Here is a 25,009-nt window from a genome sequence, read left to right on the forward strand (position 1 = left end):
CTGTCTCCCGGTGCACAGAGAGTAAACCTCTCCACTTTTTCAAGACAGGCCAGATTATTATAAATACCTTGCATCAGCTCATTCTCAACCAAAGAGTCGTTACTTGAGAGAGAGATAAATGAATCAGAGATTATGGATGTTTGGAGAGAGAAAGTGAACGCCATGTATAGAGAGAGAGAGTGTACATGGCGTTCACTTTCTCTCTCCAAAGATTCATAATCTCTGATTCCAAATCTCCTTTGTTAGGGCCATAAAGGGCCTGATCTTCTAAATAATATTTCTTAATGAGAGGATTAAAGACCGTTGAGGCAAGGCGACCTCAACAGCCTAGGTATTGTATGCGTCCATTACAGGTTGACCCACCTTTCATGCTCGTATTTGGAAAGCATCAAATGCATTTAGTATCTCATTTGCGCAACAGTTTTGATATGCATTTAGTATCTCATTTCTTAATGAGAGGATTAAAGACCGTTGAATAAAATAAAATTACATCCATGATTTAAAAAAAAAATGTTTTTATTGCGAGAAACCTGAGCATTTCAAGAGAAATTGGCCAAAGCTGGAAAAGAAGAAAACGTGATGCAGGTGCATCGGAATCCATGCCCCGCAGGGTTAGAAGTGAGATCCAAAATACAAATCCCACCTTACCAGATCCAGTTTCGATTCATTTGGGCCAATTCAGGACCCAAGGTATTTTGGTAATTTTACTTATAAAATTTTTTTTAGTATTTTGTGTAATATATCTTTAAAAAAAATATTTTTGTATTTTATTCTTATTTTATGAATTTTAAAACCTCAAACGATGTTGTATTATTTTTATTTTATTTTTTTTATTTTTTGTAGAAACTGAATCTTACGAATTCGAATAGTTCTAATACCTGGTAAGATTCGAAAGTGTAGTGGGCCCGTGATTATATATATATATTTTAGATCCATAACTGAATCCAATTTTTGAGAGAAAGCCCTACTTAAACAAGTGATTTATTTCGATTGGGCCTAAAGGAAGGTGGTCAATTAAGTGGCCAACTAAGGGCTAGTCACCTCACCTTAAGGGTTGAAGAGAGTAGAAAATATGGAGAAAAAATATGAGTTTTTTTAGGAAGTGAGAACATCTGAGCTGATCCGTGAAGAGTGAAGGACGCCTTCTCTTTCATAAGTTTCTCCATTGGGACTTCCAGCCAAGTGATATCTTTTGGAGTGGTTGATACTGTACCTGATCGTGGTTGTTGAACCACAGCTGGGACATGAACCAGGTCCTTGTTGAACCAAGTCAGACGAGGTTTCCATTGGGGTGGACGGTCATTGTTGAACTGTATCCTCCTGCCCATACAAATATATTGTTGGCGTTTTCTGCAATATCATACACAAAAAGCATACCTGAAGATGCCATAGACTGTGTGTGCGGGTGTTCGACATTGTCCTCATTCGATCGACGCCCACGATGAACCCAAGTCTTAGGTCGACGGTGAGTAGGACCCTATACCACGTAATCTGCATGTGGAATTTGGGTAAGCTTACAACAAAACTCTCATCATTTTCATGGCAGTGTATCCCTTTATATAGTGGGAAAGAGGCAGTTACGTACGTAACTTCCACCTACTATCTCCCTATTATGTGGCCCAATAATGGTGTCAAATTGGGTCACCTGAATAGGTTGGACTCAGATCCGTTATGTCCAATATTCTAATCAAATTCATATACACAAATGTGATCACATATAATGTATTGTCATACATCAGAAGGAATAAAAAATACCGATCCCCTTTAATTGTTGGGAATACAATTCTGGTGCTAGCCCTTTAGGAGGATCCACAGTCATTTCCTTCGTCCCAATTGTATCAATACATACCAAATGATTCTCAGTCATTTCTTTAACAACAAAATATTTTAAGTCTATATATTGACACAATGTTGAGCTCTTGTTGCTATTTGAAAAGGACATAGCTGCTTCATTATCATAAAAGATCTTTAGTGATCTCTCAATAGAATTCACAATACCAAGACCCATAATGAAGTATCTTATTCAAATGGCCTGAAATAAAATCTTGTACAAAATCAATAATTTCTGTCCCAATGAATTTTAAAAATTTCTTCATTGTCTTGCAGTGAGAGATGACACCTCAAATATTCTGAGTCACTCGTGATTGCAAAAACAACATGCTAAGATTATTCGACCACTCTTACTTCTCATAAACATCCTTTTAAGCGCTCTCATTTCTCATAGATAGCCTTCAAAATGGTTGTTCTATTATCTGTACTAGTGAAAGATAAATAGCTCTATACGAGATTTATATTGAAAAGGTAAATATGAGACCCCTTATTATTCATCTTTTATGAGACAAACACAATTGAGCCATTATTGTTCTACTTTAGTGAAAACGATAATATTCATAGTTGCTTCGTCTCTTTAATTCACAAGAAATTGACTGTTGGTAAAACTAGCAGATCATGTAACCAAAGGCAATTCAGCACTGTACCTTTGGGTACAAACATGCTTCATGAGCTGAAATACACATTTACTATAACACCCTGTGTGAATTTGGAACACAACGACATACCTTTGAGTAAAATCGATGTTTCATAAATTCACACACAATCATAATAACAAATCTTAATACGGTCTAAAGAATCTTTAATCAACACGACTCAGATCACGTTGGTGATAACATGAATCAGCCACTCAAGATCTTTTACTGAAAACATATTTGTATTATGGACCTTGCCCATGCACACATATAAATGCATGTATATTCATGACAAAAATACAAGTTCATGCTTCAACTAACATGCATAAACTATTGTCATGAATTTAGTTATAATTCATGCCTAAAACTATCATATATAACTTAACTAACATAAAACACATAAATTAATATGCATAAGTCATGCTTTCTTAATAATAAACACTTTATAAAACATGAAAAATAACAAAAACATGCTCATATGGGTAAAACTCAGAGTCCTTAAGCAGAAACTAGTCTGAAAACACCCTGAATCGGTCATTTAAGAGTCTGAACCAGTTCTAAACCTTATGAATCGGTACCAAGTATGAACAAAATGTTTATAAAACCCTATAACCGTATGTCAAAATCCCTGTATCTTCATATATTTACGAATACAAGGTCTTAGCATCTTGGAACCAGCGAAAAAATGGAAGGAATAAGTTAAAAACAGTTCCAAACCGGTCTCGCAAATGGCCGTATCAGTCTCTGATCCAGTTCAGGTGTAAACAATAAAAGATGTGCATTAGGTTTTCTGAGAAACCGAATGCCAAACGTCTTGATCGGCAGTGACCCACATCGCTTGTCGGTGACCCACATCGCCCTCTCGGCAACCCACGTTGCCCTCCCGGTGACCCATGTCACATGTCGGCGACCTGGGCTGCAACTCCACCACGCCGGGCTCCCTGTTCCCTTCCTTCAGCGATGCACTCCTATAACCAAATGAAGAGCATCTGAAGCTTGTTTGATGAAGATCCTCCCATCGACAACCCAAGACGATGTGAGGTTGCAGGCACCGACTGCCGGGAAAAAGATCACCGGTGACCCAAATCAGATTTGGCGACAACGATTTCAATGGCAGCCCGATGGTTGGTGGAGCAAAGGAAGGGGCACAACACCAGCAACAACGACCCAAGTTGCCCAACGGTGACTGCTGCTGCCGGCGGTTTGCCTATCATGAGCGATCGGCCGAAAATGCATCCGACGATGGCAGCGATGTGCAGACCCCAGCCCGACGGTTGAGGAAAACAGGGAAAGAAAAGGAGATTTTCAAACCCCTTTCCGTCGATTGACCGAGAAGAGTCCAACGACTGGAGAAAGAACAGGGAAGGGGTTTGCCGCACGTCACCGACAATCCGACGAAGCACCCCTTTCCGTCGATTGACCGAGAAGAGTCCAACGACTGGAGAAAGAACAGGGAAGGGGTTTGCCGCACGTCACCGACAATCTGACGAAGCACCCCCTTCCCTTGGTGAAAAACCATCGGCAAGGGTAAACCCCTCTGCAGCCTAACGATCACAGGAGAGAAAATGGAGGTTTTCCAAAAACCCTTGTTGTTGCACGTCGTCGGACGAAAATCGACGATCTGGCGAAAAACATCCCCCCTTCGGCGATGTTTTGCAATGACCCCGATGATGATCCATGGCTACCCCGACGCAGGTAGAACCCCTGCAGCCCAACGATCACAGGTAAAACAGATCCTCTGTTGTTTTATTTTTTGTTTATCTTCTGTGTGATGTCAGTGATGGTCGGCCGGTAATCAATGAGCCACGTCACCCCACGGCGAAGGGTTGCTGCCTTCAACCGACAACCTACTGTCGGCTAACTGCATCCAGTGGCACCAGTGAAAATGTCGGCGACCACTGGCTTCTATATGCCATCTGGGTGACAACCAATCGATAGAATTGGATCGGGTCAGCCGGAAAACGCTGTCGTCCCATGGCGATAGTCGTCGGAGTTCAGGCGACCGTTTACTGAATACATATGAGCCACGTCGCCCCACGACAACAGGTTCAATCTGTTACAGTCGGCCCACAACGATAGGCACTGTCAACCTACGACTTACTTCGCCCAACGACGATAGTCGCAGCAAATGCCAACAAGCTCGCATGCACCCATGCGCAATGATATGCGTGACAGTGAGCCCATAACCCAATGTTGGCATTTTCTGCAATATCATATATAGAAAGCATACCTGAAGACGCCATAGAGTGTGTGTGCGGGTGTTTGGCGTTCTCCTCATCCGGTCCACGCCTACGATGAGCCCAAGCCTTAGGTCGACGATGAGCAAGACCCTATACCACGTAATCTGCATGTGAAATTTGAGTAGGCTTACAACGAAACTCTCGTCATTTTTATGGCAGCCTATCCCTTTATATAATACGAAAGAGGCAGTTACGTAACTTCCACCTACTATCTCTCTATTATGTGGCCCCACTAATGATATCAAACCGGGTCACCTGAATGGGTTAGACCCGGATCAGTTAGGTCCAACATATATAACCTTTCTTTTGATCTATATTTTATATATTCAGTTGGTGTCCGTTTTCATCGTAGCGTGTGAAAGAATCTCTGTTTGTTGAACTCGTTTGCGTGTTCTAAATCAGCGTTAACCGGGTTTAAATTTTCTGTGTGAAATAAAAGAAGAAAAATCTTAACCTAAGTCTGATTGTGTTCATCTTCTATCTTTTCACTTTACTTTCATTGTATTTACTTTCACTTTTATCTGTTGTAACTTTTCCTCATTTATAGGCTACGGTTGAGCATATATTATATATGGAACTCCGTTCCTGGTCCCAAATGAGTATCAATAAAATTCTAGTGAAATCTTTTCAATTCTCAACGTCGTGCTACTCTTAACAAGGAGTATCTATGGTTTTACGCCACCGGAAAATCAACCGTAGGTTTGTCACGTATCTAGGTCTCTTGCTCGGGAGGTGGTTTCTCCATCCATCATAGAAAAAAAAAATTAGCGTTTATTTTAAATGTGAAATGGGTTATATGACTTCAAAAGAGTGAAAAGAAGGCCTTGTATTCTTACTAGTTTTTTGCTTTGTTGATGCAGGAACCTTGGGCACTGCAATAGCACGTGGTAACAGCTTGTGTAGGGTCAAGGTTCCTAACTTTGGCATGGAGCACAGGGCAGTTGGTATGGGCTGGGGTACCCTTTGCTCTCACAACGTTTGCATTGGTCACCATCTCCACATTGAAACTGCTTGCAAACTGCTATAGACACCCTGACCCTGTAAAGGGCAAGAGGAACCCAATCTTTAGAGATGTGCTGACGTGACTGGGTATGTGTTTCTCAACATGATGTGGGTGTTCTTGGTTAGGTCATAGACAATGAAATGGATTGACCTTGACATACTGTTCAACCCACCATAAAGCCTATTGTTAGGTTAGGTTGGGAATCAAAACATATAAAATCATAAAAATGTGTTTGAGAGACAATAACCTCCATGTTGGTTAAACTAAGAGGTCTAGCTGTGTCTCTAGGGTGGAGCAGATCAGTGATCGGGCACAAGTACTTTTTAAGTACTTGGACCATACAAAACAACTTGGGAATTCCACTTTAATAACAAAGACAATGGGGGTCATAAACTTGGCCATTTTTTTTGTGTGACTGCATGCATTACTAAACATATCATTAATCTCTGCCCTTTTGTAGGTCCAAGGGCAGTGAATTGGTGTGGACTCTTGCAATACACCATCCTTTGGGAGATGGGAGTGGAGATTGTATTTAGTGAGAGTGTAATTAATAACACCTACCCCTCACAGGTGTTTGGGAACACTGATTTGGGAGATGAGAATGGTATTTAGAGTGGAGATGGGCCATTTCCAACTACATCATCACAAGGATGTTGTTGACAACTCCATCCTCATATCCCATTTTCATATCCACTCCCATCACCCCACTCGTCTCCTCTCCAACACCGAATCCCATACAAAACTCAAATGATATTGAGCATGTTCCATATCCCTTCTCGAGAAACAAGTTAGACATTTCTTTGCAAACTTGAGCTCAATTTCATGTATGGCAATTCCACCAAGAACTCTTCATTAATTGGGAGAAGAATCAGCACAAATTGGAATTTAAGGAATATATCGATCGAGTGGGAATTTGATTTGGTTAGACCATTGCCCTCCTACAAACTTATCAGAACTGTCTGCTGTGTGTGAGTGTGTGACACAGACCCAGGTCATTCCCAGTTTAATGCATATCCAGACCCAGCTGCTATAATTGATGTGGTTGGTTGTTTAGGTCTGGATCAGGAATTTAGGATCATCACACTGGTTGTGGGCCTGTGGCTGCCCAAGATCCAATAGGTCCTGAATTATGACCAGTGTGATAAGATCAAGCAAAATTCTTCCACTTTAAAGTAATCTAAGTAGAGACTAATAGGTCTCCTCATTTGACCATATACATTTAACGGACTTTAAAAGTTTCAGTATCACTTTCAGCTGCAACAAAAATGTTTCCATTAAACTGAACTTGAAATCATAAATCCCTTAATTAATCACTGCAAGAACCAATACTACTAGCAGAATCTGCAAGAGAACAGTCTGAAGCCAGCTGCTTTAATAATAACTCTTGAAGGGAGCATCATGATTAAGGCTATTTATTAGACCAGCCACTGAGCCAACAGCTGCAAGTAAAGACACAACCAAGGTGGCCATGCTCAAGATCTGCAACTTAAGCCATCTGAATGTTCCCCTCTTGATCTTCTCCTGAGACATGTACATAGACACTGGGAAGTTCACAGTTAGTGGCCAAAACATGAGTGCACCGAGCAAGCCCATGATCGCATTGAAAAATGGTAGGATCATTGCAACAATTGTTATGATCATAACAAACAATGTGCGAACAATCAGCCTCACAACCGTAAATGTAAACGAAGTTTTCAAGCCCGGCAATTGGATTTTGTAAACTTTGTTTAAGATGCTTGATCTAGGCCACATTGATGCAACCCACTTCTCCAGAAGGGCAAAAACAGGTTGGGCATATACCTGGTTCATCAAACAGTATTTCCTTAGTGAAATTAATTATTTGTGTAGGAATTTGATGCAAGGATTTAAGTGTGTAGGATCGTGATGCAGGGCTGCAGGAAAGGCATCCAGGGAGCTTGCAGATTTTATACAAAAAACCAAACTATGAATCTAAAATATTGGATATACTATCTACAAAAACAGAAATAAGAAAACTAACAAATATCTAAAAGACATTATAATTTCTGAATATTATAATGATTTTCAGTTTTCGTAGATATACTAGTTTTCTAGAATGGTTTTGGTTTCGAATATGCGAGCGAAAGAAACAGCCTTCCTACAGCCCCGCATCAGATGTGTTTAAGAATAAGCAATATTGCAGCATGTATATTGCTATCAGTAAATAGAAAACCGAACAGAGCATAAAAGAAATGGAACTGTGCCTCATATGGTCAACATTGAAAACTTTGTTACACATTGTGCTTATTTAACTTTAACACATCCAATATGAGGGAGATAAATAATGTCTTCTATAATGCACAAATTTTTTTAAGTACAGTCAACTATAACCTATAACCTGCAAAACAACCTTCTAGAGACACACTCCCCTTGTAACATAATGTGCTACACAAATTGCCCAATTTAAATCCTATATTAAATAATAAAGAACAAGAATGACAGTCCTTTTTACCTGGTAAGCACCAACAAGATGGATGACAATGCAGATATTGCCGGCATCAATTAGCCAGTATGGTTCATAGAATCCGAAGCCAGTGAGGAAGTTTCCAGGAGATGAGTTTCCAAAGGCAGCATAGCCTATGCAACCCAGAGTTACATAGAAGATTGTTGTTACACTTATCCCATACAAGGTAGCTTTCTTCATGGACTCATTCTCAGGTGGGGGTGATCTCAGTGTGTCCTAAATACACAAATTTTCACAAACTTTTTTTTATCTTGTTTATCTTCTGAATAGAAGTTATTTTATGAAATTTTAAGCTTAAAGAGAAATAGAAGGATAAAGAAGTACGAGACATCTTATGTCAGTCTACAATTGTCTATGCAAATGCCTAGTGCTTCTTACACTTGATTTACATTTCTACAACATTTGCATCATATAAACATGCAAACAACAGTGAAGAAGCAGATTGTAAAGATCATCATAACATGCTGAAGACCCTGTCTTATGGCCATGGTGACAAAAGTTTACAACCTTGTGAGAAATTGAAATAAGTTTCTTTTCACATTTTTATGGGCAAAATATCGTGAAAATAACTTGATTAAAAAAATAGGAACAATAATATGTGAAAAGAAACAACAATAAAAGCATACAGAAATATAACTGCAAATGTTGCCACTAGGGCTCCATTCATCTGGTAGGGGTGATTTGTGAATGTCATCAAGTTGATGGAACAGTAAATGTTGCCACAAGTTCGAAATTACCAAAATATGATGTTTTTCTCATGATATTTTCAAAATCTTGAAATACCAAAATACGATGTTTTTCTCATGATATTTCTGAAATATTGCCGATACTTGTTACTATGATTGTCAGCTTATGGCAAGTCTATTAATGGACCAATTCAAGTAGTCTGGAAAAAAACAGAAAGATAAAAAGACATACCTGTATTTCAACTAAAATAGGAGCAAACGAATATGCAAAAGCAATGTTTCCCAAGGCTTGGAAGGCATTCCATGACTTTGTGGCTGAAGTCATACCATGAGTGCCAACCTCAACTCCTGTTAAAGATCCTCTAAGCTTGCCATTGCTTGCAACTTTAGCAATACAAAGGCCAAGACCAATGAGGGAGTAAGCAAAGGACATGATTGCTGCTATGACTGAGAGCAATGTAACCTTCTCTAAATTAGGGAGCTGAGCCAGTATGATCTCAATCAATCCAAAAATTATCATGTAAGAGTTGCCGGACATCCGGCACTTCGAGTCGTGGCCGTGTTTATGGAAACAGTTGGATTTCTTCACTGCCCTGTTTGAAACTCAGGAAAATCATCGTGTTACATTAGACTGTTCACATGAATGTAGTGTGTGCATGTACGTGTTGTTTGAGATGAATATACTGCTAGAATTTGGCAAAGAAGTAAGAAATTTTATGTTAAAAGAAGGAGCTGACCAACTAGCACATGTACACATGAAGTCAAAGACCAAGTAAATGTTAAAGCAATAAAGAGAACGTGGCCAGTAATTTGGCAGAGAACTTTGATCTATTGTCTATGTTTTTCATCTGAGCCTACATCTTTGTAGAGAGAGAGAGAGAGAGAGTTACATCATAGAAAAAAAACTTGGCGGAATTCTATGGGTCCCATGAAATCTGGAATAATTTAAAAAGCCACCTAAATTACCGGCCACTTACAAAAAGCGGCTTAGCATTTCAGCAATTGAGTAAAAAATGATGACTCGTTCTGTGCAAAACCTGGCGAGTGAAGGGCTGACTCACCCAAGTTTGCCCATGACTTAAACGAGTCATGCATATAAATACATATATAATATATTTTGTATATAATTACATATATTGTATAAAATATAATATAAATATATAAAAATATGGGTATACATATATTAATAAAATTATACATTAAACATGTTATAAAAATAACATATAATACATATTATATATAATATATTGGTAATATACTATAAAATATACATAGTATATAAATTTATTTACATATTTTATATAAATACATAGTATTAACAAGACCTGGCCCAGTAACCAGGTTGACCTTGCCGAGTCACTAGTCAATAAAAAATGAGCCGAGTGGCTAGTCACTGTGTTTTAAAACTATGGTTTAGTCAAACAAAATGACTAAAATACCCTCATTGTTGATTTGTTTAAAGGAACTTAAGATAGCGGCATACATTGTATTAATAAAAAAAAGGCAAGACAACATTGTATACCTTGGCGGGTATCTAAAATGCTTTCAGACAAAAGTAGGTAGTCGAATATAATAACCAAAATGGGACAGCATTATACAAATTGCTGATGATTTAGATGGCCTTTTGTAAATTACTCTAAATATTTGAGAACTTCTCAAACTCGACGGAATATTTTTGATAAGACTTGAAACATATTGATTCTCACTAAGAATGCTGATATTACTAGCTAAGTACTTTTATGGAGTGCTCATCTGGCAAAAAACCGGAAAACATAAAGAAGTTTGTTTTCTTTCTTTTCTAGCTCAAATTAAAGATCATAATCTAACACTCACATCATGCTCGTAGCGGTTGTAATAGTGTATCCGATCATGGCTCCACACAGATCTACATGCTGAGCAATTCCACATAACATTTTCTGCTTTCTTCCTGACAATGAAAAGAATTAAATAACTCACCTTTTCCATGTTTGATGAAATACTAGAAACATTTTACATCATGAGAAAGAGACCTCACTTTCTCCAAAGGCGCACAAGATCTTGTTTGGATGGTCGCGGTTTTCCCCATTGGGGAAAGTGAAAATTTCACATAAGGTCTCTGCTAGAAAGAGTTTTCTATTTCGCATATCCAAACACATCCTTATGAACTTTCTAGGACAAATTCTAACTGTTGCCCATAATTTCAAAGCTTAAAAAATGACCTAGTGCTAACAAATAAGCACAAGTATCCAATTAGTCCAGGTGTGCCATCGTCCATGGAGTGGATGGATCTGGACCCTGGATATGTTCCAGTTTCAGAAACCAGTTTAAGATCAAGATATCTGAGCCGGTTGAAGAGAGAAAACACACAGTAGTTCAAGTATACAAAAGTGATCAGGCCAAAGCCCCAAGGGGGCCGGGGCTGGCATAAAGAAATAACCATACTTTAGCAATGTGTTTGTGTTAATTTTATGTGGGTATCAAATACCTAGGATTGAACTGACAGCCTCCATGTACTTAGGGTTTCTCCTCCCCGAGATCTTGTCAGGGTACCTGTAACAGTTTGATAGGAGGACTGCGGTGTAGTAGGTAACCCAAGCAAAGGCCAAGATGACAGGAGGGGCAAAGAGCCAACCAAGCTGCGCAAAACTCCATGGCAGTGCAAGAACCCCTGCCCCTATCACTGCTGTTATTATGTGAGCTGTTGCCGTCCAAACTGTCCCTGTTATATATTCCACAAAACCACTTGTAAAAAAAGCAAAAGCAACCAATCCAAAAAAAAAAACTTATGGTTTTATGCCACCCCGTTTGGGAGGCTGAGCCAGTGTGACCAGGTCTTCGTGCCAAGTACGATTTTTTCGAGTTATAAATAAAAATATATAGCATTGCACAAAGCAATGGACTCCTTTTGTGTAATCTTGTGTATGTGTGTATGTGTGTGTGTGCATGAAGGCCTAGACTTGCACCGGTTGCAATATACAGAAGAAGTTTGTCATCGGGGACTTGTTTAGTGCAATATAAACACCTTCTCAGATGCAACCATGGCTGCAAAGCCTCAAGAGAAATTGTAATGAGCTAACACTTAACGGTGGGACAAGCCAATATAACCAACTCATAATGGTTGAACCAAGTCCATTGGAAAACTGGGGAATCCTGGTTCAGGACCAAGCCAGGTCACACTGCCCCCCTTAGTAACATGTCAAAGTGTTGTACTCAAAACTTTGGAAAATAAGCCACTACTAGTAACTCTATTCTTTTTTCCCATGCACGACGAGAAAATCACCATTGGAATCAGAGATCTAGTTGCACTAGCTAATCCTGCCGTACTCAAGGTCGCTGTCTCGACGGTGCAAACCCGTGGCGCACCCATCGCCTCACAGGGAGTCACTCAGCTTCGACTTTGCAAAGGCTTATCCCTTGCCCCCGTTAATGCAAGGGCTGATGATCATAAGAATGAAACCCTAGCTTTTTCTCTCTCTACAATGCTGAGAGGTTTTCTGTGATAATGGAAAGGAAAGAAACTTTACCTGTTCTAACATGGTTATCATCCTCAAACTCTTCACTTTCTCTTTCTACTTGGTCCAGGCTATTTTTCTCTACACCATCCATAATCTCTCTCTCTCTCTCTCTCTCTCTCTCTCTCTCTCTCTCTCTCTCTCTCTCTCTCTCTCTCTCTCTCAAGTAACGCCTCGTTAGTTGAGAATGAGAAGCAAGAGATTTATAATGAAACTGCTACCACCTGAAAATGTGCAGAGGTTTGAGCTCCTTGCACTGGGAAACGTTTCACATGCACAAGCGAGATCCATAGTCTGGGCCCCCCACTCTCTTGAAAGTGGAGAGGTTTGCTCTCCTTGCACTGGGAAACGTTTCACATGCACAAGCGAGATCCATAGGCTGGGGCCCCCACTCTCTTGAAAAAGTGGAGAGGTTTGCTCTCCTTGCACTGGGAGACGTTTCACATGCCGAAACAAGGTCGGGAACTGGAGAGATTTATTAGGAATCTTTTCTCTCTCTACCACTAATCATAAGAGGCCATGTGGCGTCATGCATGCAAACATGCAGTGGTAACAGCTAATAAACTACTGACACTCGGTTTGGTTTGATTCATCGCCTATATCCTCCAACCATCTTCATGCCTCTCATGATGCAAGTTGTTTTGCACAAATTTTACCCTATAAATGGATTCACCATGGTTCATTTAGTGAGAATACGAAAAAATATTTTTTAAATTACAAAATTTTGTGTTTTGTCAACCTTTGATTTTTAAATAGCCAGACAATCTTGCACATAAGTTGCAATTTAAATGTCTATCTACACTAAATGAATCATGTAGATAACAAATATGTTTGATTTGATCAAAACAACTTGAATCAATGATTCGAAGATAGTGATGATATAAGAGATGAGTTAAACCAAAGACCCAACGGACTGAACGTTGAGCCTGTGCTGCCATGATGTTGTCCCACTAAAAACACATGGCAGCAAGTGGTTGGCCCATTTTTTTTTTACTGTACTGAAATGTGTTCATATGGTGTGGCAAAGTATGATTGGCTGCATGACTGCCTAATGCATTTTTAGTCATTACAGCGAAGGCCACTTTTGAATTTTGCTTTGGAACTTCATGAAGTTTGGTTGAAAAATCATTCAAGTACTTCATGCGTCTGAAAATTGCAAGCTGTATCAAACATCAAAGCACAATTAATGAGTTCATTTTTGGAGGTTTGTTTTTTTTTCATTATCATCCTTACGTTACGAACCATACTCAAAAACATTCCTACCTTATTTCATTTTTTCAAATTCTTTTTGTATTTTTTATGACGAAGTTCCCCACCATAGCTTGATGGAGCTTCTCAGGAGGTTCCCCCACCTTGGTACTGGTCCATTCAAGATCAAAATCGCCCACCTTTGCATTTTGGAGTTCTTTATATGGGATCCAATGCTTCACGCTTGCAGCAATTTTTTCCATTTATCAGATTATTCTCGATAAAGCCAGTAAACAACAATGCAACCCAAATACTGACCTGAAATGCATAACAGTACAGTAAATTTTGGGTACACTTTAGGAGATTTTTTTTTTTATCTTTTCAATATAGTCCCCTAGGCAGAAAGTGCAGTGACTATGGTAAATTGTTAATACAGATTAAACAACCCATCTGTATGCAGACTAACCCTTCATAAATTTAGACAAATAATAAATAATCACTTCCACCAAAGTACTCACTGAAGCTATGTCAGCCCTTGGGTAGGCAACACCAGATATATGAAGGCATGGAATTTAAATGCTTTCAATCTTCAGCAGCACCAAAGTCGCAATCCACACTTAGGAGATTTTTTTTCTGTTTCAATATAGTCCCCCTGGCGGAAAGTGCAGTGACTATGGTAAATTGTTCAATACAGATTAAACAAACCATCTGTATACAGACTAATCCCTTAATAAATTTAGACATAATAAATAATCACTTCCACCAAAGTATTCACTGAAGCTATATATGTCAGCCCTTGGGTAGGCAACATCAGATATATGAAGGCATGGAATTTAAATGCTTTCAATCTTCAGCAGCACCAAAGTCGCAACCCACATCTCATATAACCATAGCCTGTGAAGCATGAAGCCAAGGGTATCAACTTCCAATACCTAGGCAATAACTAAATCACAAGTTTTGAAAGTCATTTCCTGTGTCCTCATTGCAACTGGTCATGTATAGACTGTTGAATCATATTTCGGATCACGCAGTTTCACAATCAACATCATGACATAAAGTAATACAGCAGTATGGAAATCATGATTGACAGTCGTTCGAAACAAGAACAGGGAGCAAGCATGACGGTTTCCGCATAAAACCAAAATCCAGACAGCAGCATATGAACAAACAGATGCATAGAACACAATAAAAACAATGAAAGCATGTTAATACTGTGTAAAAGGTTAAGGCGTACGAAAGTACTCCCCTTAGAGAAGATTCGCCCCCACATACAGTGCAAACAGGGTTCGGCGTCCTTCCCCCAGGATACAATAGCCTCAACGATCTGGATCGCTGCACGCCGATGGTAGATCGCTCTTCGAAAACAACCTCAGGAACTACAACTGCATACCTCACAGTTTTAGCAAAGCAAGAGAGAGAGATGATAGAGTGTACATCTGTCCCATTGGAACCTCTCTAACCACGTTTATATAGACGTGGAAGAGATATGTTCAAAAGAACATGACTCTTAAAGAGTTGCCCATTTTGAATAGACATGACCCTTGCAAAGAGTTACCAGATTTGAACAAGTGTGACTCTGCCAAGGGTCACCAATTCTGAACGGGTGTGACTCTGCCAAGGGTCACCAGTTCCAAAAGGCATGACTCTTTTTCTTTATATAATCCAAGGAAAAATAGAAAATTGGGGCAAAATGATACATTGGTCTTGATTGGATATGGCTCTAAAAGGCCAATTACCCGAACCTGAGCCCGGCTCGGCTCGGCACGGCGGGCGCACGCGTGCGTGTGTATGGTAGTCATCCCAACTCCTTGTTCTTAGGAACAAGTGTAAGAGTTTACATATGGGTTATAAAGCCCACAACAAACTCAAACACCATCAATATGAGACTATTCCACACCATCGAAACCAAACTTTTTCCAAAAAGAAAAAACACCCTACGTTTCTTCTTGGAATTTTCTCTCCCCTCCCTTCTTGCACTTAACATTCCCCCACAAATTCAAAGAATGAAACGGGAGGAAACCAAGATGCAAGATGAGATAATCTGCAACAGGACATATCATGCTTTCAGTAATGGTACCTTTCGGTTTGAACCACTACCTTAGTTGACTAACTTTACTCCCATAGGAACGAAGTGAACTGAAGTCTTGAACTTGAACATTTGGTGTAGGAGTGTCCATTAGCAACAACATGATAAAGGTTCTGGTTGTAATCTTTAGGGGCGGCGCGTTAAGGTCATGCGTCTGAATCCTGCTTCATGAGTGACTTTAGGAATAACCCAATTCCTTAAACTGCAGCCACACAGTCACACTTACATAGGTGGGCTTCTCCAGAGATGCACTGCTAACATCTCGCCTAGAAGGCTTTGAACCCATTCAGAGTTTTAACTCTTCCTTAATTAGCAGCTACAACACTTTTTCAGAGTAAACAGGGAAACAAACACAGATACATAGTATCACATGAATAAGGTGCTATCCAGTTCACCCTACAACTTGTTATTACCATATTGAACCTACTTTGTGGGATCTCCACGCAGATAGGTTGGGTTGCTACTGTAGATGAACTACTGATGGGTTTCAGTCTTATCCTCTCTCTAGATTTTAGAAGCAATGACTTGTCTAGTCCTTTCGTTAATGGATCAGTTGTGTTCTCTTTGGATCCAACATAGTCCACAACAACCACTAACTGGGACACCAGTTCCCTTACAGACTTTATTCTGACTTGGATGTGTCTCCTCTACTTTTGGTTATATTTTGTGCTTTTAATCTTTGCTATTGTGACCATATTGTCACAATGCACAGATATCGCAGGAATTGGTTTGCACATTAAAGGAAGTTCCTCAAGAAGTCTCTTTAACTATTCAACTTCCAATCCTATGACATCTAAAGCACAGAGTTCAACCTCAAAAGTAGATCGAGACAAGATGGTCTGCTTTACTGATCTCCAGGCGACTGCGCCGCCACCTAAGGTAAATACATACCTTGTCACGCCATAACTCCCAGAGTTCATGGCTATTCAGCTCGCATCACTATATCCCTCCAGAACTGCAGGGAATCTCTTGTAATGCAAACTCAAGGAAATGGTTCCTTTCAGGTATCTAAGTACAATTTCCAATGCCTTCCAATGAGTGTGATTTGGACAACTTGTGTATCTACTTAATTTTGTTACGAAGAACAAAATATCTAGTCTCGTGCAATTTGCAAGATACATCAAACTTCCAATAATTTGGGAATACCTCAATTGAGACATAGGAACACCAGTCGTATTCTTATGAAGAGGGATAGAAGGGTCATATGGAGTTGCTACAGATCTCCTTTGGTTATAGCCAAATTTCTCAAGTACTTTCTCAACAAAGTGAGATTGAGAAATGACTATTCTCTCAACTGAACGAGTCAACTTTAAGTCTAAGTTCACATTTGCAACACTCATATCCTTCATATCAAACTTACTACTAAGAAATGACTTTGTCTCATTCACAATTCTCATATTGAAACCAAACAATAGAATATCATCTACATACAAGCATAAAATAATACAACCATCACTTTTAACCTTGCAATAAACACATTTATCAGATTCATTGACAATAAAACCAAATGATAAAATAATATTATCAAACTTCTCATGCCATTGTTTAGGGGCTTGTTTTAGTCCATATAATGACTTGACAAGTCTACAAACTTTGTTTTCATTACCAAGAGCCACATAACCCTCAGGTTGATGCATATAGATCTCTTCTTCAAGATCGCCATGCAAAAAAGGCAATCTTCACATCCATTTGATGGACTGAGAGATCATAAATGGAATTCAGTGCAATAAGCACTCTAATAGTGGTCATCCGGGTAACCGGAGAGTAGGTATCAAAATAATCTATTCCCTCCTTTTGTTTGAACCCCTTGGCAACCAGTCTCGCCTTGTACTTGTCAATGGATCCATCTGGTTTCAACTTCTTCTTAAAGATCTATTTACATCCAATAGTGAAACTACCATGAGGGAGGTCAACCAATTCCCAAGTACCATTAGAGACAATGGAGTCTATTTCACTTTTTATGACTTTTTTCCAATGCCTTGCTTCAGGTGAAGTCATCGCATCTCGGAAAGTGGGAGGATCATCCTCGATAAGGTAAGTGATAAAATCACTTCCCAAATCCTTGGTAATCTGTGGTCTCTTGCTCCTTCTAGGTTCAGTCACTTCCTCAGACTCAATGGGTCTAGGATGTGAACAAGATGATTCTACCCCCATATCTGTCATCCTTTCCACATGTTCGAGAATGCAACCAGAAGTTGAAGGTATATCTAAAGAAGGAAGATTCTGAGGTACACAAACTTTCATGGGAAATACATCCTCAAAGAATGTAGCTTCTCGAAGCTCAATAATAGAGTTTACATCTATGCCAGATATCTCAGAATTAATTACTAAGAACTTATAGGCATAGTTGTTCTCTACATAACCCAAAAAGACAACATCTACTGTTTTAGGACCCAACTTCTTCTTATTGTGCTCTGAGACAAGTACCTTAGCAAGACACTCCCACACTTTAAGGTATTTCAAGCTAGATTTCCTATTTCTTTAGAGTTCAAAAGAGTTATTATCCTTATGCTTCTGAGGAGCTCTATTCAGAATATGACAAGCTGTATTCAGAGCATCCCTCCACATATAGGTAGGTAATCCAGAACTCCCAAGTAGAACATTTATCATGTCAGTTAGGGTTCTATTTTTTCTTTTTGCAATCCCATTAGATTGAGGAGAATATGAAGCAGTAAACTCATGAACTATGCCAACAGATTTGCAAAATTCATCGAGTTTATTAGAGGTATATTCTCCCCCTCTATCAGACCTCAATCTTTTAAGTTTTCTACCAGTTTGTGTTTTTGCTTCATTCTTAAAAATAAGAAACTTATCAAAAGCTTTATCTTTTGATTTTAGCAGATACACATAACAATATTTAGTGTCATCATCTATAAAAGTGATAAAATACTTTTTATGATTCCTGGTTAACACTTCATTAAACTCACAGATATATGTGTGCACCAGATCCAATATTTTAAAATCTCTAACAATCGTATGAAAAAATTTCTTACATTGTTTTGCTCACACACAAATTTCACATTTTTTAGTTTTATCCATGAAATGCTAATGAATCATTTTGAAGTTCATCATGCGTTTCACAGAATTGAAATTCATATAACCTAATCTATTATGCCATAAATCAGATGATTCTATGTTATATGCAACTTTAGACAATGAATCAGAAGAAACATCATTTTCTAATTTATCACTGCAAACATGTTCAACACTAAGTTTAAACAAACCATCATCTAAATACCCCTTGCCAATAAAGGTTCCAGAATGTAAAATAACAACTTTATTACATTTAAAGTTAAATTCATAACTCTCTCTAACAATACATGAACCACTTAGAGTGTTCCTTCTAACTACAGGCACATGGTGCATTCTGTGTAACGATAGAACTCGTCCTGAAGGAAACTTCAGATCCACGCGTCAAATCCCTAACACCTTTGCAACCGTTGAATTGCTCATAGTCATGGATCTATCTGCAGCAGCTTGGTATGACACAAAGACAAACTTATCAGCACAAACGTGCACATTAGCCCCAGTGTCAACCAACCACTCAGTTGGCTCATAAACGTGATAGATTTACGGGTTAACAGAAACATACCCAGTACTGGTCCCAATGACCTCAGTCACCATATTGACTTGAGGTGTTTCATCAGTGGTCCCATGAGTTTTGGCCTTCTTGGAAAGACATTCCTTAGCCCAGTGCCCAACCTGCCCACAGTTCCAACACAGTTTGTTCTTTGCCTTTTTCTGGATTTTGGCCTTAGGTTTAAACTATTTTTTCATTGCAGATTTTGTTTTTTGTCCCTTGCCCTTAAAAGATTCGGTCATCATGTTCACTTTAGGTTGTTCAGTTGGCATCACAACATGTTTCTATCTCCTATGCTCTTCTTCAATGGCAATGACTACCATAAGATCATCAAAGGAAATCTTCTCTCTACGGTGCTTGAGAGACATACCAAAGTCTACCCAAGACTTAGGAAATTTCTCCACGATGGCCATAACTTGAAACTTCTCAAGAAGTTTTATATGAGCCTCAGCCAAACTATAAAGCAACAACAGAAACTCGTGTGTCTGCTTAGTGACTGAGTTGCCCTCAACCATTTGATATTTCAGAAACTTGGCAACCGAGTACTTTTCAAGACCTTGGTCTTCGGTATTGTACTTTTTTCAAGTTGATCCCATAGAGCCTTAGCAGTAGTAGATGATGAATAATATACATCGCACAACGTGTTGGACATAGCCAACAATATGCAACCATGACATATACTGTCCTTTTATTTCCACTCTACAGCCGCAGTGACCGCAACATAGTCAGGTTCAGTATCAGACATTGAAAGGCAGTCGAGTTCCAGAACAGACAACAACTCTATCGTAGTGAACCAGATTTTCATGCGTTGCTGCCAACACTTGAAATTCTGACCGACAAACTTTTCCAGCATACCAGACATGTCTACTTTTGGTATAAAAGCGTAAGAGGTTAACATGCTTAGAATCTTCTCTAAGACTGTTGGATCATATTTCGGATCATGTAGTTTCACAATCAACATCATGACATAAAGTAGGAAATACAACAATATGAAAATCATGATTGACAGTCGATCGAAACAAGAACAGAGAGCAAGCATGGCGGTTTTCGCATAAAACCAAAAACCAGACAACATCATATAAACAAACAGATGCATAAAACACAATAAAAACAACGAAAGCATGTTAATACTGTGTAAAAGGCTAAGGCGTACGAAAGTACTCCCCTTAGAGAAGATTTGCCCTCACATACAATGCAAACAGGGTCCGACGTCCTTCCCCCAGTATATTGGTCTTGATTGGATATGGCCCTAAAGGGCCAATTACCTGAACCCGAGCCCGGCTCGGCACATCACGACGAGCGGGCGTGTGTGTGTGTTAGTCATCCCAACCCCTTGTTCTTAGGAACAAGTGTAAGAGTTTACATATGGTTTATAAAGCTCACAACAAACTCAAACACCATCAATATGGGACTATTCCACACCATCAAAACCAAACTTTTTTCAAAAAGTAAAAACGCCCCACGTTTCTTCTTGGAATTTTCTCTCCCCTCCCTTCTTGCACCTAACATAGACAATAAACTGTTATACCCAATATTAGCAAATATCACCTATACAATCTCAGCAAACGTCAAGATTATCTTACAGTACTAGATCAAGGTGTATACGGCCCATTGTCGTTTTTTTGTGAGGACTGTTAGCAAAGATAATCCAAATGATAAACTCGATAAGCTCAAGTTTATCCAAGATCATCCTGCACCAAATGGGAAACTCGATAAGCTCGCAGGACACAATAATGATAAACTCGATAAGCTCAATAAGATCCAAGATCATCATGTGCCAAATGAGAAACTCGATAAACCTGAGTTTATCACCTTAACAACAAGTCACGATAATGATAAACTCGCTAAGCTGGAGTTTATCGTTCCAGCTCAAGAGGCCAATGTGATTGAGGATACTCTTCGAGCTCAAGAGGCCAATGTGATTGAGGATAAGAACATAGTTCAAGAGGATCAAGTTATTGAAGAAAATGGCAGCAGGATAACTAAAGAATCGGTTGATACTCTTATCATATATAACTGAATGGATAATAAAAATAAAAATAATGATAATCAGCTAAGAAAAGTCGACAGACAATGTAACATTTTGGTAACTATTTTAATAGTGAAAAACTCCACACTTAGGGTGTTGAATGGAGTATCGTGGACGTAGGTAATTGCTTACTGAACCACGTTAATATCGTGGACTTTGTCTCTCGTGTGTTTCTCTTTAAGGACTTCTATGGTAACAATGCACATATTACAGTAACAGATGGCAATTTACTTGGGGCAACATAATCAAGATATCAAAATTAAACCAACAAGATATCATGCCAATTCTGCACAAAGTTGGTTCTTACAAAGTGGTTTGCCTTCAAATCACTTTTGCCAAAATATACTTGGAAGAGATGTAAACAATGATGTACCTCGAGAGAATAGCTCTGCATATGCTGTTTGAGATAAGCAGGCTTGGTTATAAGTTATAAGCAAGCTTAACAAAAACCATGCTTGCTCAATGCTCAATTGTTCAAAGTCTTGCTAGTGACATAACAGAAAAGGGAAATGCTCCAAACTTGGAAACTTCATCATACTCAAATACATTTTACCAAATCAGTTACAATGTTAAAAGAATACATTTTACCAAATCAGTTACAATGTTAAAAAAAGGAGAAAAGCGCTTAAAGGTGCTGTTTTTTGGGGTCAAATAAAAAGTTGCTTAAATAAGCTACTCATCGCCAACAGCTAGGTAATGCAGGACGGCTCTCAAATAAAAAAAATTGGGGGATGGACGATCACACTGTGGACAGTTTTTTCCATTGATGCGGATCCAACCGGGAATTGGATTCCTAACCTACGATTCCTTATCCCAGATAAATTAAACGGAAATGAAAATTCTATTTAACTAAAGGTTGAATAAAATGAAAACCATAGACCCCATAATTTCTCGAGATACAAATCACCAAGTAATATAGGAATGTGGCGAATAGAATTCCTTCTGAAAAGGCAATGCTGCTCTTGTTTTTGGAAGAGCAAACAAATTGACTCTTTCCAACTCACTTTCTCGCATCACCCAAACAACAGAATTCTGAGCCTGGTGAGACAAAAAATTCACAGATTCAAGCTAAGATAAACAAAATAAAAAAAGTTAGATTTTCAAACATTTATGGTGAGTCATCAAGAACGACAACATCCATGATCATATTCGACTGAAACAAAGTTAGACGGCGTCTAATTCATCCTTGATTGAACTCTTTCATTAAGATAAATTTCCCAAAGGTTTTTTTTACTATATTTTCCTATTCAAATAAAAATTTCCCCAGGAGTTTTTTTTTTCACTGTGATTTTCCTGTTCCCGTAATCACCATTTCTAGCCATCAAAGGGCAGAATTGGTAAGAAAAAGAATTCCGCCAGAAACCGGTCACTTTTTAAGTTCACGAGTAAAATTACACACACATACACAATTCAAGCTAAAGGGAGGCCTGGTATGGATTCAACAGGAGTATTAATGTTGCTGACTTTCTCCAGATTCATATGGTGGAAGAACATCTTCTCGACACATCACCGACTTTCTAGTATTTTGGCTCAGTTTTGCTAGAGTAAAACCCTTGAGAAATAATGATAAATACATTACTAAGCAAATGACACCTCAAAGACCATAAATGGTAGTGGCAATCAATTCTGGACTTACATAAGTACATCATTTATACAAGATTTTTTTTTCTTTCTACTACCCCAATCCGTTCCAGAGTTTGGGAAGCATAAGTTTTGATAAATAATGCCATTATATTCACAAAAATTATTAAATTTCACATCTAAGTATTCACCTCATCTATTTATTCACAAATAAATAAATTTTTTTTAAACTTATTTTGTAGTTGAGCAAGATAAAGAAAGAATTTGGAAAATGTTTCAGATTTATGCTTCATCAAATAAACATATAACAAAATTTAAAATAATCATCTATGAAGATAATGAAATACCTATTGCCACCATGACTTAGAACATTATCAACGTTAAATACATTTGAATGCAATAATTCAAACAATTTATAATTTTTTTCTATACTAAGAAATGAAAGTCAAATTAACTTAGTTTAAATGTTTGTATCACATACATGATTATATTCCATTTTGATATTGCAAAGAAGCAGTCTAAAATTATTCATATTGTGAATATTATGTTATAGTCATAAGTACCAAAGAAAAAAGGAGTTTGCCATGTAAATAAAAGTAACAGATTCATTGATGCTCATATTGAGCATACCTTTAGTAGAAAATCCTTTGCCTACATAGATTTTTTTTCTTTAGTCACAGCTACAACCCTTGACTCAATTGTAATTTTGAAATCATTTCGTGGCAGTAGATCATCAGAGATAAAGTTCTTACAAACTTCTGAAGCATAATGAACATTCTCAAGTATTAGGACTTTTTCGAAAGTGAACTTAATTTTCACACTCCCTTTACCCGACACTTTAGTTGAGGAAAAGTTTCCCATAAAGAGATTACAAACCTCCCCCACTATTTCATATGACTTGAACAAGTTCTTGTCATTTGCCATATGCACAATGCTTCCAATGTTTAAGTACTAGTCATTATCAGTAGCCACCATAAAGGTTTCAAAGATTACGACCACAAGCTTCTCCTCTAGCTCGTTTGACTTGGGACCTATCATCTTCTTATCTTTACACTCTCTAGCATAGTAGCCAAACTTGCCATATACATAGCAACTGATTTTTTTTATTAGTTTTCTTTTTTCCTGTCACAAAATTCTTTTTGGTTTTTTGGGATTTTGTTATTTTATCATCTCTGTTATTAACCATATTCACTTTATACAAAACCTTTTTAGGACTCAATTTTTTTTTTGTCATGAAGATGAGTTTCCTCCTCAATTTGAATATCCTTAAGAAAATCATCTAAAATGATTTTTTTATTCTTATGTTTAAGGTGATTCTTATATTCTTTTCAGGAATCATGCAGTTTCAACTTGAAAATCATCATTAAGATTCATACATTCTCCCTTGAACTTATAAGTCAATATTTGCATCTCTTAAATGTGAATAAGAATAGACTTATCATCAATAATAAAAAAATTAACATATTGATATACGAGAAACCTCTTATTACCAACATCTCACTACAAGAAAAATGCTAATTAGCGACGAAAATTTGTGACGGATTTTTTCTGTCGCAAATTTGCGACGAATTAGCGAGAGAAAACTATTTGTCGCTAACATTCGAAATATTTGCAAAAGTAGCGACAAAAATATTTCCCTCACTAAATCCGTCGCTACTTAGCGATGAATTAGCGACAAAAATTTTTCGTCGCCAAAACACTACAAAAAAATATTAATTAGTGACGGAATTAGCGAGGGATTTTTTCTGTCGCTAAATAGCGACGGAAAAATTCCCTCGCTAATTCCATCGCTAATTTTCGATTTAAACCATCCCACCTGAAGCGCAAAATTTTCTCTCCCTCTATTCCCCCCCCCCGGTTCGATTTAAACTGCCCTTCCTCTGACGACAAGCAGTGGACCCCCAAGCCGTGACACTGGCGTCGGCCCTCCGAGCGTCCTCCTCCTCCCGCTACCTCTCCCCCGCACCGTCCTTCTCCTTCCGACAGTGCCCCTCGTCGGTCTCCACCGCCCGTCCTACCTCTCCCTCACCTAAGGCCCTCCGAGCGTGACTGGCGTCGGCCCCCGGACCGTCCTCCTCCTCCCGCTACCTCTCTCCTGTGCCGTCCTCCTCCTCCCGGCGGTGCCCCTCGCTAGTCTCCACCGCCCGTCTTGCCTCTTCCTCGCTGAATCTCGTCTCC

At 38.6% G+C, this 25,009-nt stretch overlaps 1 pseudogene; it reads right to left on the reverse strand.

Moving 5' to 3' along the window:
• Positions 1-7,079: 7,079 nt before the first annotated feature.
• Positions 7,080-9,414, reverse strand: LOC149817313 (amino acid permease 2 pseudogene; annotated as a pseudogene).
• Positions 9,415-25,009: the final 15,595 nt, after the last annotated feature.

Source organism: Nuphar pumila, chromosome 14 (assembly GCF_984573655.1).
Source record: "Nuphar pumila chromosome 14, dmNupPumi1.hap1.1, whole genome shotgun sequence".
NCBI classification, from domain to species: Eukaryota; Viridiplantae; Streptophyta; class Magnoliopsida; order Nymphaeales; family Nymphaeaceae; genus Nuphar; species Nuphar pumila.